This window comes from Anser anser (genome assembly GCF_964211835.1).
Source record: "Anser anser genome assembly, chromosome: 1".
Lineage (NCBI taxonomy): Eukaryota > Metazoa > Chordata > Aves > Anseriformes > Anatidae > Anser > Anser anser.
This window is the reverse complement of record NC_139720.1, coordinates 35,272,741-35,287,419: the sequence shown is the minus strand read 5'-3', so window position 1 is coordinate 35,287,419 and position 14,679 is coordinate 35,272,741. Positions and strand designations below refer to the sequence as shown.

Here is a 14,679-nt window from a genome sequence, read left to right as displayed (position 1 = left end):
GAAGCTCCTGAACACCTGCAGTACATCGATGACATCATTGTGTGGGGTGACACTGCAGAAGAAGTTTTCGAGAAAGGGAAGAAAATAGTCCAAATCCTTCTGAAGGCCGGTTTTGCCATAAAACAGAATAAAGTTAAAGGACCTGCACGAGAGATCCAGTTTTTAGGAATAAAATGGCAAGATGGACGTCGTCAAATCCCAATGGATGTGATCAACAAAATAACAGCTATGTCTCCACCAACTAGCAAAAAAGAAACACAAACTTTCCTAGGTGTCGTGGGGTTTTGGAGAATGCATATTCCAAATTACAGTCTGATTGTAAACCCGCTCTACCAAGTAACCCGTAAGAAGAATGCTTTTGAATGGGGCCCTGAGCAACGACAAGCCTTTGAACAAATTAAGCAGGAAATAGTTCATGCAGTAGCCCTCGGGCCAGTCCAAACAGGACCAGATGTAAAGAATGTGCTCTACACCGCAGCCGGGGAGAATGGTCCCACCTGGAGCCTCTGGCAGAAAGAACCTGGGGAAACTCGAGGTCGACCCCTGGGGTTTTGGAGTCGGGGATACAGAGGATCTGAAGCCCGCTATACTCCAACTGAAAAGGAGATATTGGCAGCATATGAAGGAGTTCGATCTGCTTCGGAAGTGGTCGGTACTGAAGCTCAGCTCCTCCTGGCACCCCGACTGCCGGTACTAGGCTGGATGTTCAAAGGAAGGGTCCCCTCTACACATCATGCAACTGATGCTACATGGAGCAAGTGGGTTGCACTGATTACTCAGCGGGCTCGAATAGGAAACCCCAGTCGCCCAGGAATCTTGGAGGTGATTATGGACTGGCCAGAAGGCAAATACTTTGGGATATCATCAGAGGAGGAGGTGGTTCGTGCTGAAGAAGCCCCACTGTACAACAAACTACCGGAAAATGAGAAGAAATATGCCTTGTTCACTGATGAGTCCTGTCGTATTGTGGGAAAGCATCGGAGATGGAAAGCTGCTGTATGGAGTCCTACACGACGAGTTGCAGAAGCTGCTGAGGGAGAAGGTGAATCGAGTCAGTTTGCAGAAGTAAAAGCCATTCAGCTGGCTTTAGATATTGCTGAACGAGAAAAGTGGCCAGTTCTCTATCTCTATACTGATTCATGGATGGTAGCAAATGCCCTGTGGGGGTGGTTACAGCAATGGAAGCAGAACAACTGGCAGCGCAGGGGCAAGCCCATCTGGGCTGCGGCATTGTGGCAAGATATTGCTGCCCGGGTAGAGAACCTGGTTGTAAAGGTACGCCATGTAGATGCTCATGTGCCCAAGAATCGGGCTACTGAAGAACATCAAAACAACCAGCAGGTGGATCAGGCTGCTAAGATTGAAGTGGCTCAGGTGGACCTGGACTGGCAACATAAAGGTGAATTATTTATAGCCCGATGGGCCCATGACACCTCAGGCCATCAAGGTAGAGATGCAACCTACAGATGGGCTCGTGATCGAGGGGTGGACCTGACCATGGACACTATAGCACAGGTTATTCATGACTGTGAAACATGTGCTGCAATCAAGCAAGCCAAACGGTCAAAACCTCTTTGGTATGGAGGACGATGGCTGAAATATAAATATGGAGAGGCCTGGCAGATTGATTACATCACACTCCCTCAAACCCGCAACGGCAAGCGCCACGTACTTACAATGGTGGAAGCAACCACCGGATGGCTGGAAACATATCCTGTGCCCCATGCCACCGCCCGGAACACTATCCTGGGCCTTGAAAAGCAAGTCCTATGGCGACATGGCACCCCAGAGAGAATTGAGTCAGACAACGGGACTCATTTCCAAAACAACCTTATAGACACTTGGGCCAAAGAACATGGTATTGAGTGGGTGTATCACATTCCCTATCATGCACCAGCCTCTGGAAAAGTTGAACGATACAATGGACTGTTGAAGACTACACTGAAAGCAATGGGTGCTGGGACATTCAAAAATTGGGATACACATTTGGCAAAGGCCACCTGGTTAGTCAATACCAGGGGATCTGCCAACCGAGCTGGACCTGCCCAATCAAACCGGTTACGCACTGTAGAAGGGGATAAAGTTCCTGTAGTGCACGTAAGAAACATGCTGGGTAAAACAGTCTGGGCTACTCTTGCCTCAGGAAAAGGCAAACCCATTCGTGGAATTGCTTTTGCTCAGGGACCTGGATGCACTTGGTGGGTAATGCAAAAGAATGGGGAAGTCCGGTGTGTACCTCAAGGGGATTTGATACTGGGTGAGAATAGCCCATGAGTTGAATTGTAGTATGTTAATTATTATATAATACTGTATGTCATCACTACCATAATTGCTATATATCATAGATGAAAATGGTGATTAATTAGAATGTATTGGAAAGAGTGTAACCTGAGCATGACATAAATGGTATGGAATAAGGGGTGGATATCTGTCCTGGTTCCAGTTAGGACAGAGTTAATTTTCCCTCATAGTAGCTGGTAGGGTGCTATGTTTTGGATTAGGATGAGAAGAGCGCTGATAACATGCTGATGTTTTAATTGTTGTAGAGCAGTGTTTACACCAGGCCAAGGACTTTTCGGCTTCTCGCTCTGTCCTGCCAGCGAGCAGGCTGGGGGTGCAGCAGGAGCTGGGAGGGGACAGACCCAGGACAGCTGACCCAAACTGGCCAAAGGGGTATTCCATACCATCTGACGTCATGCTAAACAATATATAGGGGTGGCTGGCCGGGGTGGGGGGCCGGCTGCTCGGGGATAGGCTGGGCATCGGTCAGCGGGTGGTGAGCAATTGCATTGTGCATCACTTGTTTTCTTACACATTATTATTATTAATACTATTATCATTATCACTATTATTATTATTATTGTTATTATTATATTCCTGTCTTAATAAACTGTCTTTATCTCAACTCACCGGCTTCACTTTCCCGTTTCTCTCCCCCATCCCAGAGAGGGAGGGGGGAGGGTGAGCGAACGGCTGTGTGGTGTTTAGCTGCCAGCCGGGTTAAACCACAACAATGACTTTCTATGAAGTATTTTCCAGAAGGAACCAAATGCGTTTTAGGTATTGACTTCCAAATGGTGAGAATTCTTTTTGTTTATCTCTCTAGAATTTCATCTCATACACATCTTTGATACATTTTCTAACATTTTTATGCTGAATAACAAATAGAAAGATTCTCATTGAGTATTTATCGGTATAGTGCTCTTTAATTTAAAAGTACATACTAAGTGATTAGCCTGCAACTCCTAAGAAGCATTTTGAAAAGGAAAACATAGTGTCTGCCCCCCTATTTCATATTTTTCATGCTGCCACTAATGTTATTGTTACCTCATTTTCTCGAATGAACTGAACCTTTGGAATGAACTGAATGAAATATTTGAGAGATTAAGCTGTAATTGTATGATTAACATTTTCCTGCTGTGTGCAGTAGTCTCCTTTTAAGTCAAAATTCAATGTCATATGTCTTTGGTTACTATTTTTTTAAAGAATTTATAGGTGGTTTAATCTTTTTATGATATGATATGCCATGACACATTTTGGTAAGAATAAGAGGTAATGATAATTGTAGTCTACAAGCATCAGCATTCTTCAGTACAATTCTTTACTTACCTTTTCTTCAAGAATTACATAATTTTGTGTTTCTCAAAAGAACAACAAAAAGATGTTCAAAATTAAATCACTTCAGTGTTCTTTCCAGCACTACTTTGATGAGCTACTGCAATAACATAACCATTTGAAAGATCACTCTTTAGATCCATTTTGGTACCAAGAAATGCATCAAGAGATGACAACGCCTGAGACATCCTAGAGACTTGATTGCCCCTTATAAATTTTATTATAGCAGCATTGCTGTAGTAAAGGTTGTGTCAGCATTTTCATTATAATGCCAGTCTTCAAGGGGTGATAACTCAGCTGTAAAAACTGCTATAAGCTCAGACTTTGCATGCAAGGTCACAGCCAGATTTTCTAAATGGCCAAAATATCTGACAAATTAAATAAAATAATATAAATAATACAAATGTTTATATTTGCTCATAGTGAATGATATATAAATAGGAATAAAAAAAAAAAAAAACTATTTTACTTTCTCCTTCATTTTATGATCTAATATCTTTTCAGATACCTGCTTGAAGTAGGATTTTGTTCCATATTTTAATTCCAGAGCCATGCAGAAAAATCTACCTTTTATTCTCATTAACACCATTTGTAGGCTTTGAAGCAAGAAAGCTCTTCTGAATCCAGAGTATCACTGGCTTTCATATTTGGATATAATTTCTGACGCTGTGAACCCACCATCACATTATCAGCATTCTTGTGTAGAAGAATTTCAGTCTGGTGCTTACCTGATTACTTGCTTGTGGAATGTGGGGATTAAAGGTGTTATAACCCATATTGCTACTCATTTTGCCACCTAAAATCCCTGAAGAAATCTGAAAGCTCAGAGAACACTAAGGAATACCATTACAAGAGCGTGTTCCGCGTGCTTTCTTTACCTGCTTCTGAATTCAGAAACTAGTCTATCCATATGTCTGGGAGGCACTCCCTAAAATACCTTAAAGGCTGGTATCCTCTGAGGTGCAGGTGCTCTATAATCTTGTAGTCATTGCTCCATCTTCTCCCCAAAGATTAAAGTACTTGAAGGAGGGAGAAAACAGAGCTATGTATTTGTCAAAGCTGGGAGTATTTGTACACACCATCTGCTATTCATTATGTCATGAAAAATATAGGGAGAATGACTACACAGTACAGAAATGGTGATTGGTACAGAGAACTGGAGGACAACAGAAGAGAAAGGGAGAAGAAAAAGGCTCAAATTTAAATACAGAATCATTCTTTTAACAACCAATATAATGCTTTATGCTTTTCTGAATTTTTATTATTGATTACTTGTCATGATTCGGTTACATTTGGTTTAGGTGTCAAGGTAGAAGATGAGAGCACTGTGATGAAGTAGTTTGATGAGTTTATCTAACACATGCTAACTTGAATAACTTTCTTGGTGAGTATGGGCAACAGCTAAAAACAGATTGTATCACTTTTTTATGTCTCTGATTTTATGTCTTTTATGGCTGTCAGAAATATTTCAAAAATAAATTTATGGCAAATATATTTTCTTCATTATCTTCTTTTACCTACTAGAGAAAAAAAGTCAATTTTAATACAATTGCTAAAATTTTCTCTATTTTGTGCTTCTACAAAACAAAACAGATTTACTTGTTCTAATTTTTCCAACATTAGATCGAAATATCCTCTTGAATAGTGAGTGACCGTCCACAGCTACAATCTCTTACATGACAGTGAAATGCACCGTTAATATCATAGAATCATAGAATCATTAAGGTTGGATAAGACCTCCAAGACCATCTGGTCCAACCATCCCCCTACCACCAATATTACCCACTAAACCATGTCGCTAAGTTCCACATCCAACCTTTCCTTAAACATCCCCAGGGACAATGAGTCTACCACCTCCCTGGGCAACCCATTCCAATGCCCAAAACCCATTCCAATGTCCAACTACTCTTTCTGAGAAGAAATTTCTCCTGATTTCCAGCTGAACCTCTCCTGGCACTACTACTACTTCCCCCTTGGCCTATTGCTAGTTACCTCTGAGAAGAGGCCAACCCCCAGCTGCCCACAACTTCCTTTCAGGTAGTTGTAGAGAGCAATAAGGTCTCTCCTGAGCCTCCTCTTCTCCACCCTAAACAATCCGAGCTCCCTCAGCCGCTCCTCATAAGACTTGCATTCCAGATCCTTCACCAGGTTTGCAGACCTTCTGTAGACACGTTCCAGGGCCTCAATGTCTTTCTTGTAGTGAGGGGTCCAAAACTGAACACAGTACTTGAGGTACAGCCTCACCAGAGCAGAGTACATGGAGATGATCACCTCCCTGCTCCTGCTGGCTACACTAATTCTGATACAAACCAGGATGCCTTTGGCTTTCATGGCCACCTGGACACACTGCCTGCTCATTTTCAGGCATGCATCAACCAACACCCCCAGATCCTTTTCCTCTGCACAGCTTTCCAGCCTCTCTGCCCCAAGCCTGTAGTGTTGCATGAGATTGTTGAGACCAAAGTGCAGGACCCAGCACTTAGCCATGTTGAACCTCATCCCATTGGCCTCTGTCCATCGATCCAACCTGCCCAGGTCCCTCTGCAGGGCCTTCCTACCCTCTGGCAGATCAACACTTCCCCCCCAACTTGGTGTCATCTGCAAACTTACTGACAGTGCACTCAATTCCCTCATCCAAGTCATCAATACAGATATTAATGAGGATGGACCCCACCACTGACCTGTGGAGAACACCACTGGTGACCAGTTGCTAGTGGACACCATGGTTTTGTATTTTGTATTGAATACAAACAAGCATGATACTTGTATTTGAATTCTGAAAACTCTCTGGCTTTATACCTGTCAAAAATATTTTATTTATTTATTTATGCTGAACGTGAGAAGTCTGTATCTGTTACTCACTCAAGAGTATCAGACTCACATATATGGTCTTTCTGTGGGTTTTAACCTTCCAAGCTCAAAGACAGAATATTGCACAGGATACTGAAGGCATGTTTTAAAAAGGAACTTGATCCAGTCACCATTGATTAGGCATCAAGCATCTTGCATCAGATGCTAATAATAATTTAAGTAGAATGAGATGAAGTTTGAGGATTTGTTAAATTCTTCCAGTTTGAGGATTTATTAAACAGAATTCAGTTAAAGATGAGTCTAGTCTAAAAATCGTCTTGCAACTGTATCTTCTTTTGGAAATGAGTTTGATGAGTAACATCCGACACCTGGAAGAGTTTTATGTTCTCGAGGTATGTTGTCTTTATTCTTGGTTCATCTCCAAATTCATCTTCAATGTAAGTTAAATCTAACTTCTGCTGTCTGAGAAACATTGCAAAGGTATTCCCATATATTTTAAATACGATTCTAAAAAGCTAATACTCTCTTTTATTGTCTCTGAGTTGTTCTATTACAACATTCTCGGTAGGTCTGCTCAACGAGTTGATCAATAGGCTTTGGTTAGTTCAGGACTCAGCAGCAAGGCAAAGAAACCAAAATGCATGAGCATAACTCTCCAATTTTATTTTTGTTACATTAATTTCCTTTTGAGTAAAGAATCAATTTTCAAATCTTATTGCCCATGTTAGAAGCCAAATTTTGCCCTTGAGAATAGGCCCAAATTGATCCTGTTAACTGCGTGACCGGAGACTGCGTTTAAATGATGTAGGAAAATTATCTTTTTTTTTTTTTTTTCTTGATGTCCTTATTTATTTAAGATTGAAATACCCACCCCTATAAAACAAACTTTATATGTTTTATATGTATCGTGCACTTAGAAAACTTGCCTCTTTTTATCCATGTAGTAAATTTGATTTACTCTTAAATCAGTCTGGGGTTTAACATCTCTGTTTCTCATAAATGAATGCATTTGTTGCCCTCCTAATGTCTTATTTGGTTTTAATCAGTGTTCCTTAGCTCTATTATCTAAAAAATATTTTTCTAAGAACCACTTTTCATGAACCTTTTGATTTTTTTTACGTTATTGAGTAGCTCTACTTCTGCATTTGCAATATGTATTTTTATTTCAAGAATTCTGTTTAATATTAATCTTTTCAGTAATAGTACCTTTAGAAAATAATAAATTAATACTTTATAAATAGATCACTTATAATTTAATAAAATTACAATTCAAGCATTTTTTTTTTCCTCTATTTCATCCAACACAATTTATAGAATTGCTACTAGAAAATCAAATAGATTTCCTTTTGAAAAACTTTCAGACAGAAGTATATAATCAGGTTTAGCTTAATGAATGTAATGTGTTTAATCATTTAGGAATAGAATATTTGTCATTTCTCACAATTTTTTCAATCAAGGAAGAATGTTTAAATAGTATGTAAATGAAAAAATAACAGTGACAGAATTGTGCAAGAGAGCTTCTTTTGTTACTAAACTCTGCTAACACTGAGCATTTCATTCAGCACAAATATTTTGCTTCTCCTACATTTGTAGTGTCAAAATAGCTAACGTTCAACCACTCCATTTTTGAATGAGAAGTATGATAATTTAATTAAAGTTTAAAGTCTAGGAGCTACTGAAGATCATACATAATCCAATTACTTTTTATTCAATTAGTTTAATAGCAAACCACTTTGCTATAATTACAGTTAATCCCCTGATTTTACTCCTCAGCTGTTTATCAATGGCCTGTATGATATCTTTGAGGAAATCATACTGCAATATAATTATCAACAATCCCCAAAGGAATTAATGAACTAAATATTACTTAATTATGAGCATATATTCCACTGCTGAATGGTTAGATTTGAAGATGGCAAGAACACAATGGATAGTTTGAAATTTCTGTGCCACTTTCCCTAGAGTTTTTGAGGAGACAATACAGTGATTTCTCCCACTTGCTGATAATGAACAAAGAAGTGCCAAGATATAAGCTAAACTGTATCAAAGAAAAGAAGAATCACAACCAAGCCCTTTTGACCACTGTTATTGTATTTGTAATATTTACAATTCGGGAAGACTTTCAACATCATCTTAGTCTCCTGTGTGTATAGCAAGTTGGTATTAGTGTCTGTTACCTTGGATCTTTAACTAGATAAAGCCACAGTTTCATTGCTTTAAGGATATAAATGCAAAACTACATTCAGAATCCATTAACTGATTAATTCAGTCTCAGAATTTTCAAAGAAATTATCCAAATAATCCAAATTTCATTCCATTCACCACCACTCTCTGGGCCCAGCCATCCAGACAGTTTTTAACCCAGCAAAGAGTGTACCTATCTAAGCCATGGGCTGCCAGCTTCTCCAGAAGCATACTGTGGGAGACTGTGTCAAAGGCTTTGCTGAAGTCTGGGTAGACTCTGTAAACAGCCTTTCCCTCACCCACCAGGCAGGTCACCTGGTTATAGAAGGAGATGAGGTTAGTCAGGCAGGACTTGCCTTTCTTGAACACATGATGGCTGGGTCTGATCCCCTTGTTGTCTTGCACATGCTGCGTGACCGTATTCAGGATGACCTGTTCCATCACCTTTCCTGGAACTGAGGTCAGGATGACAGGCCTGTAGTTTCCTGGATCCACCTTATGACTCTTCTTATAGAGGGGCATCAAGCTAGGCTTCTTCAATAGTCAAGAGAGTAAAGAGTTATGGGTATCTGGAGAAATGCACATTTCCATTGTTCTCCATTGATTTTAGTGGGAACTGAGTTGGAGCTAAAGTTAATCCCAACTTTAGGTTTCATCTTTGGACAAGTCCTGAGTGACAAAGGACATGATTCATCAACAAATCTGGTAAAAGTGTTTCAGATGAAATTGCTAGGTCTTATGTTCTGACGTGTTGTTTCCCTGTCTTTGACTTCCTGATGGTTACACAATAGGCAAGATATAATGGGGTCTTTTTATTACTATTGTTTCAGGGGGATAATCTTCCTCCTAAAAGCTTTCCTGGAAACAAATATGTTTGTGGCTAAATATAATTTTTGGCAATGTGAAATCCTGAAGAAAGACTTTTGAATACTTACATTTTAGCAGACATTTACTCAGGTAAACTCAGGACTTATTTCATATCTATTTCATATTTTCCAGTTTTACTTCAGTTCCTTGAAAATGTTTGGAGACTTGATTTTTCACCCTCTTACTTTCATAAAGACATGTGACTTCTTCAGGAACACCCTTTCACCCTGCATGCTGAAATCTATATTTAAGGTCAGACCATTAACAGTTACTGTGGTAGAAGTGAATTCATAGTCTTTCATTTGTTCTTGATTATGAAAAGATGCAAAACTACTGCTGATTTTACTGTTTTGTATTTTACTATTGAAATGGTGTTGTCCTATTGTTTCTAAGGAAAAGGAAATTCAAGAAATTTGTTGAAACTGAAAATGAAATCAGTTTAGTACATGGAAAAAAATATACGGGATAAAAGACAGAGGCTTCATTGAATAGTAAAAATAAGGATAATTAAAAAGAAAAGAGGCACATCACTTCAAAGTTAAAACTTCTTAACGAGGTGATATAAGTGTCTGACTGCCAAAATGGAAATAATATCACCTGTGTTTTGATACCATCCGTCTCCATATTTTATTGAAGGAACTTTGAGCCTGAAATAAGTAGACTGTATTGATTCTGATAAAAAAATCTTCTGTCCAGGGTAGTGTTGGCTGACTGTGTCACAGCAACAATCACACAGCACTGTTCCCTGGACTCCTTCACCTACTTGTTATCTGAAATCAATAATATCCAAACAGGCATTGAAATGACATTTTAATGTACACTAAGAGCATCTACACTTCCGAGCTCTCTTTGAAAAAGTTTCTAACAGCAATGGAAGGGGCAAAAGCAAATTAGGCTCTGTGTAAAGACAGTTGATTTCAAATAAAGATATCAGCTGTCATTTAAGGAGAAAAAGCTTAGGTAACTATTTAGGGCAACAGATCTTTTTTGACAGAATTGAACAGTTTGCAAGGAGATCTGGGGAGGCAGCACATTTAGCAGTGGAGTGATAATGAATAGAGATGAGACAAGATTAGCTGGAGGGAGTTGATTCTTCTCACCCCTAGAGACAGCACAACCCAACATGACAATGGTCAAGCTGTGAAAGGCTGCAAGGAGGATCAGTTAACTACATTTCTGTCAGTGCTGTCTCTTCATGTCTTCAGACACTATATGCGCCACAGTAAGCTGCAAGTGTGACAGCACTGGGTAGAAAATTACTTTTTACTTAGGCTTTGCAGGCAGTATTTTGTATTTTGGTTCAGAGCATGTCAGTGAGAAGTCCAAGTGTATGTGCTTTATATATTGCTTGTACAGGACAGGTGAGGAAGGTGTGCCTCCAGTGGTCAGTCCTTCTAGGCCATTCTCAGTTGATCTTTCCTTGTGTCCTTAACTTTTTTGCTATTACAGCACATTATTCTCATATTCTCTTACATTGAGGTCAGCTGTGCACATGCTGTGCTGCACCTGCTGGGTTTTGGGGCTTTTTAGAGACTCATGAGGTATGTACAGTATTGTACTGCTACCATAATGCTTAAAAAAGAGAAAAAAAGAAAAAAAAGAAAGCTATGTGTGGGTGTACTTAGTGTCTTTACACAAGATACTGGTTACTCTGTATGCAGTGAATTGCTTCTGGAAAATCTGGTACTGGCCCTTCTCACAGGAAGAGTATTGGACAGGGTGTATCACAGGTCTGCTCCAGCATGACAGTAATGCCAGTAACACCAACCTGCAAAGTTTAGTATTCATAACTTAGTTTTCGAAGTTAGACCTCACATGTGTTACACCAACTGAAAAAAAAAAAAAAAAAAAAAAAAGTAACCGTAATAGAAGCTACTGGGTTGTACAAAGTCGAAGCCATCATTCAAGATTGCAAGAGTGGGGTAAAAATAATAATTAAACTAAAATTCTCCAAGAATTGCAAGTCCTTTATTCTGTTTCTATGTAATATATTGTTAATCATTCAACCAAACACTTAAGCATATATTAACCGTATTTTTTTGAACAAAGGGTGTAAATTGATGAAATTAAAAATATTTGCTTAGTTTATTAAAGACCGATTTGAACATACTTTTAATTGCTTTAAATGGGACCTTACAACATGATTCAGAGTAAGACTTGCATATTACAGGTGAATTAGGCTGCTTTTAAAGATTTTATCTCAAGACAGCAATAAATGTTACACTGGAAATTAAAAAACTCACCTCCCTGTTTGCTCTGAGAGTTCTCTAATGCTTTAATAAACCTCTCAGATTTATATAATAACACTTGAGCATCCAGGCCTGGCAATCAAGGTACTCACCTTTTTTCCTTAAATTTCATTGTTAGTTAGGAAGAAGGTTGGTATGTACCTGTGTTTTCCTGTGGGTTGTGGCACACAAGAGATTCCTTCAATTTTGGGACAACTACATTTTCAGGTAGACATGATCTAAATTCATATTTCTCCTGTTTTAATGAAAGTACTTTCAGTATCAGGATAATGTCAAAAGTCAGTGGAGGGACACTGCTCTAACTTCCTATTTAATTTAGGCCACTAAAGCCTCTTACACTTTTTTAGCATTACTGAGGGGCATATAAGATCATTATAACTTATACTGGTTGTTGTAGTTAAAATGAATTATTTTTTTCTCTTGAAAAGAAGATAAAATTAAACTTGAGAAGTATGGATGTGGGGTTATCCAATCTTTCCCACTGCATTGTAATTTTATATCAGGAATTTAATTCCTGAACACCAACAAAATGCCACGTTAAATTATCTCTTTTCATACTTATACTTTAGTGGATACTCTATAGCTCATTTGTCAGAAAGATTAGTCCCTGATATCATTTGGTCCTTCTCCAGTTCAAAAAAACATACTAAAAAACAACAGAAAATACAAGCATTTAATCTGTAGTAGCTCAGATCTGTAACAGCAGTTCTCATATATTAGCTCAAGAAATCAAGCTTTGCAAAATACAAACAGCAATTCAAATTTCTGACCTTTAAATAAATCAGATTAAATGGACAAGTGATATGAAAAATATCTTATACCTTACTGAGCCATGGGAGATCTGTCACAGTTCTGGCAGCACGAACCGAAAAGGCCCATTAATGATCTACCTCATGCAATATTTACTGCTCCTACATCAAGTGGGTCCACTTGTTATACTAACATAGCCAATGCCAAGAACTCTGCAGCCTTACAGATCAGTGAACAATAGTACATCAGTCAACAACTGCCCTCTGGAATTACTGCATAAAATTTATCAAGCCTCAACAGCATCCCAGCCTTTCCTGTTTCTCCAAGAGTTGCTGTGGAGTGGAGAACAATATCTCTTCTGTTTGTCTTATTTTATTTTATTTATTTATTTATTTATTTTTAAACAAGCAGTCAGGGAAGGGAATAGATTTCCCCTTTCTTCTTTACCTTTGCAATTTATGAAGAAAATATGAAAGAATATTTTTGGATTTTTTTATTATTATTTATTTGTTTGTTTGTTTGTTTGTTTGTTCATTTATTTTATTCTTGTCCAATTGATATTCTTATCTTGTTTGCTTTTTCTCTCTGGAAATGCTTAGTCAACCACAGGAGACTCAATGTATTTCCGTTTAAGAATTCAGCGCAGAATTTCTCTCTTTCACAGAAACACTGCTGTAGGTCTTATAAATCAGGTAGATAAATCATGCAGCTAAATCATCCATAAATATAAGCACATTTTTGTCTTCTAGACCTGTTTTGAGCATCCCTAGTTTCAGTGGTCAGTAGTGCAGTTGGGTACTCCCTCTTGGTCTCTGAATATCATCTCTCCACTATCACAGCCATTGCTGGGAGCACATCCGTAATAGTGTAGTGGCAGGAAAATTGTAAGCCAAGTTTAAGATAAAAGGAAAAGTAATGAAAAAACAAAGCCGAACAAAGAATACCCAGACCAACAACTGTGTGTATACTTTCTAGGAGAAAGATATTTCAACACAAGTTTCAAACTTTGATTAATTAAAACTTTGGAGAAAGAAAATATTTGTTAATAATGTAACTACAAAACCAAGGAAGATGAGAGTCAATATTCTGCTTAGACTGAAACATTAAATAAAATGCATAAACCCCTTGCCCCCCAAAATATTAAACAATATTTTCTTCATAAAGAATAAAGACTTCCTAAAACATTACTTTAAATAATACCCTTTAGATAGTCACCTTTATGAAAAAACAGCTTGTGTTTAAACAAAATTGCTTTTTATAAAATGAAGTATAACATTAAAATCAGAGCAGTTCATAAGGATATGTTTGCTATAAAGTCAATAAGACTATGCATTCAGGTGCTTATTATAGTTCTAGATGAAGCTCCCATTTTATTTTCTTGGAATGTTAATAAAACATTTTTGTGTATGTGTTAGAAAACATCTTTACAGTCAAAATGTTATTTTTACACTTTCAATAATAAATTATCTCCTGTCTTTCACGTTTTACATCCTACTCACACAATTATGCCAGGATTCTATACTTTTATGTGGTGCAGTATTTTACATTCATTTTGAATGTGTATAGTTGCAGATGGTTATGTGCATTGAAGAACTGCATTTAATATAGCTGCAACCAGTGAATTAAATCCTCATAACTATTAAAATGGGGGACCAGGAACAGAACTTTTATTCTTTCTTATGTGTGTCATTGGTACAACAGGAGATCCTGAAAAGCACGCAAGATCATTCTACTTAGAAAAAGCTGGGACATCTACATTAGTGTTTTGATTCGTGCAAGTTGAAGATGTTTGTTTTGATGTTGATGGAAGATCTTTGTTTTGAAAATAACATCCAGATCACCTTTGCTTACTAAACTTTTAATGTAGAACTTTGGATGTAGAAAGTAGAATGGAGCAGATCAGCTATACTGCTTGCTAATCTGGGTGTTGGCATGTGGGGCTGATGAGGATTATTTAACTGAGTTTACAGTAAGCAATTTATTCTAAACAGTTTCTTGTTTACAAATATTTTAGTATTTTGTTTCCTTCTTCATTATCCTTTTCTTAGTTTTTCTTTTTCTTTTCTTTCTTTCTTTCTCTCTTTTTCTTTCTTTCTCTTTCTTTCTTTCTTTCTTTCTTTCTTTCTTTCTTTCTTTCTTTCTTTCTTTCTCTCTTTCTCTCTTTCTCTCTTTCTCTCTTTCTCTCTTTCTCTCTTTCCCCCTT

At 38.0% G+C, this 14,679-nt stretch overlaps 1 long non-coding RNA gene across 1 annotated transcript in view; it reads left to right on the top strand.

Annotated features, from left to right (window-relative positions):
* Positions 1-2,509: 2,509 nt before the first annotated feature.
* LOC310883602 overlaps positions 2,510-14,679 on the top strand; it is a 15,687-nt gene continuing 3,517 nt past the window's right edge. The window contains exons 1-3 of the long non-coding RNA XR_014573604.1: positions 2,510-3,077; positions 4,917-4,999; positions 9,610-9,729. This is a non-coding gene — a long non-coding RNA (uncharacterized lncRNA). The remainder of the gene's footprint in view (positions 3,078-4,916; positions 5,000-9,609; positions 9,730-14,679) is intronic.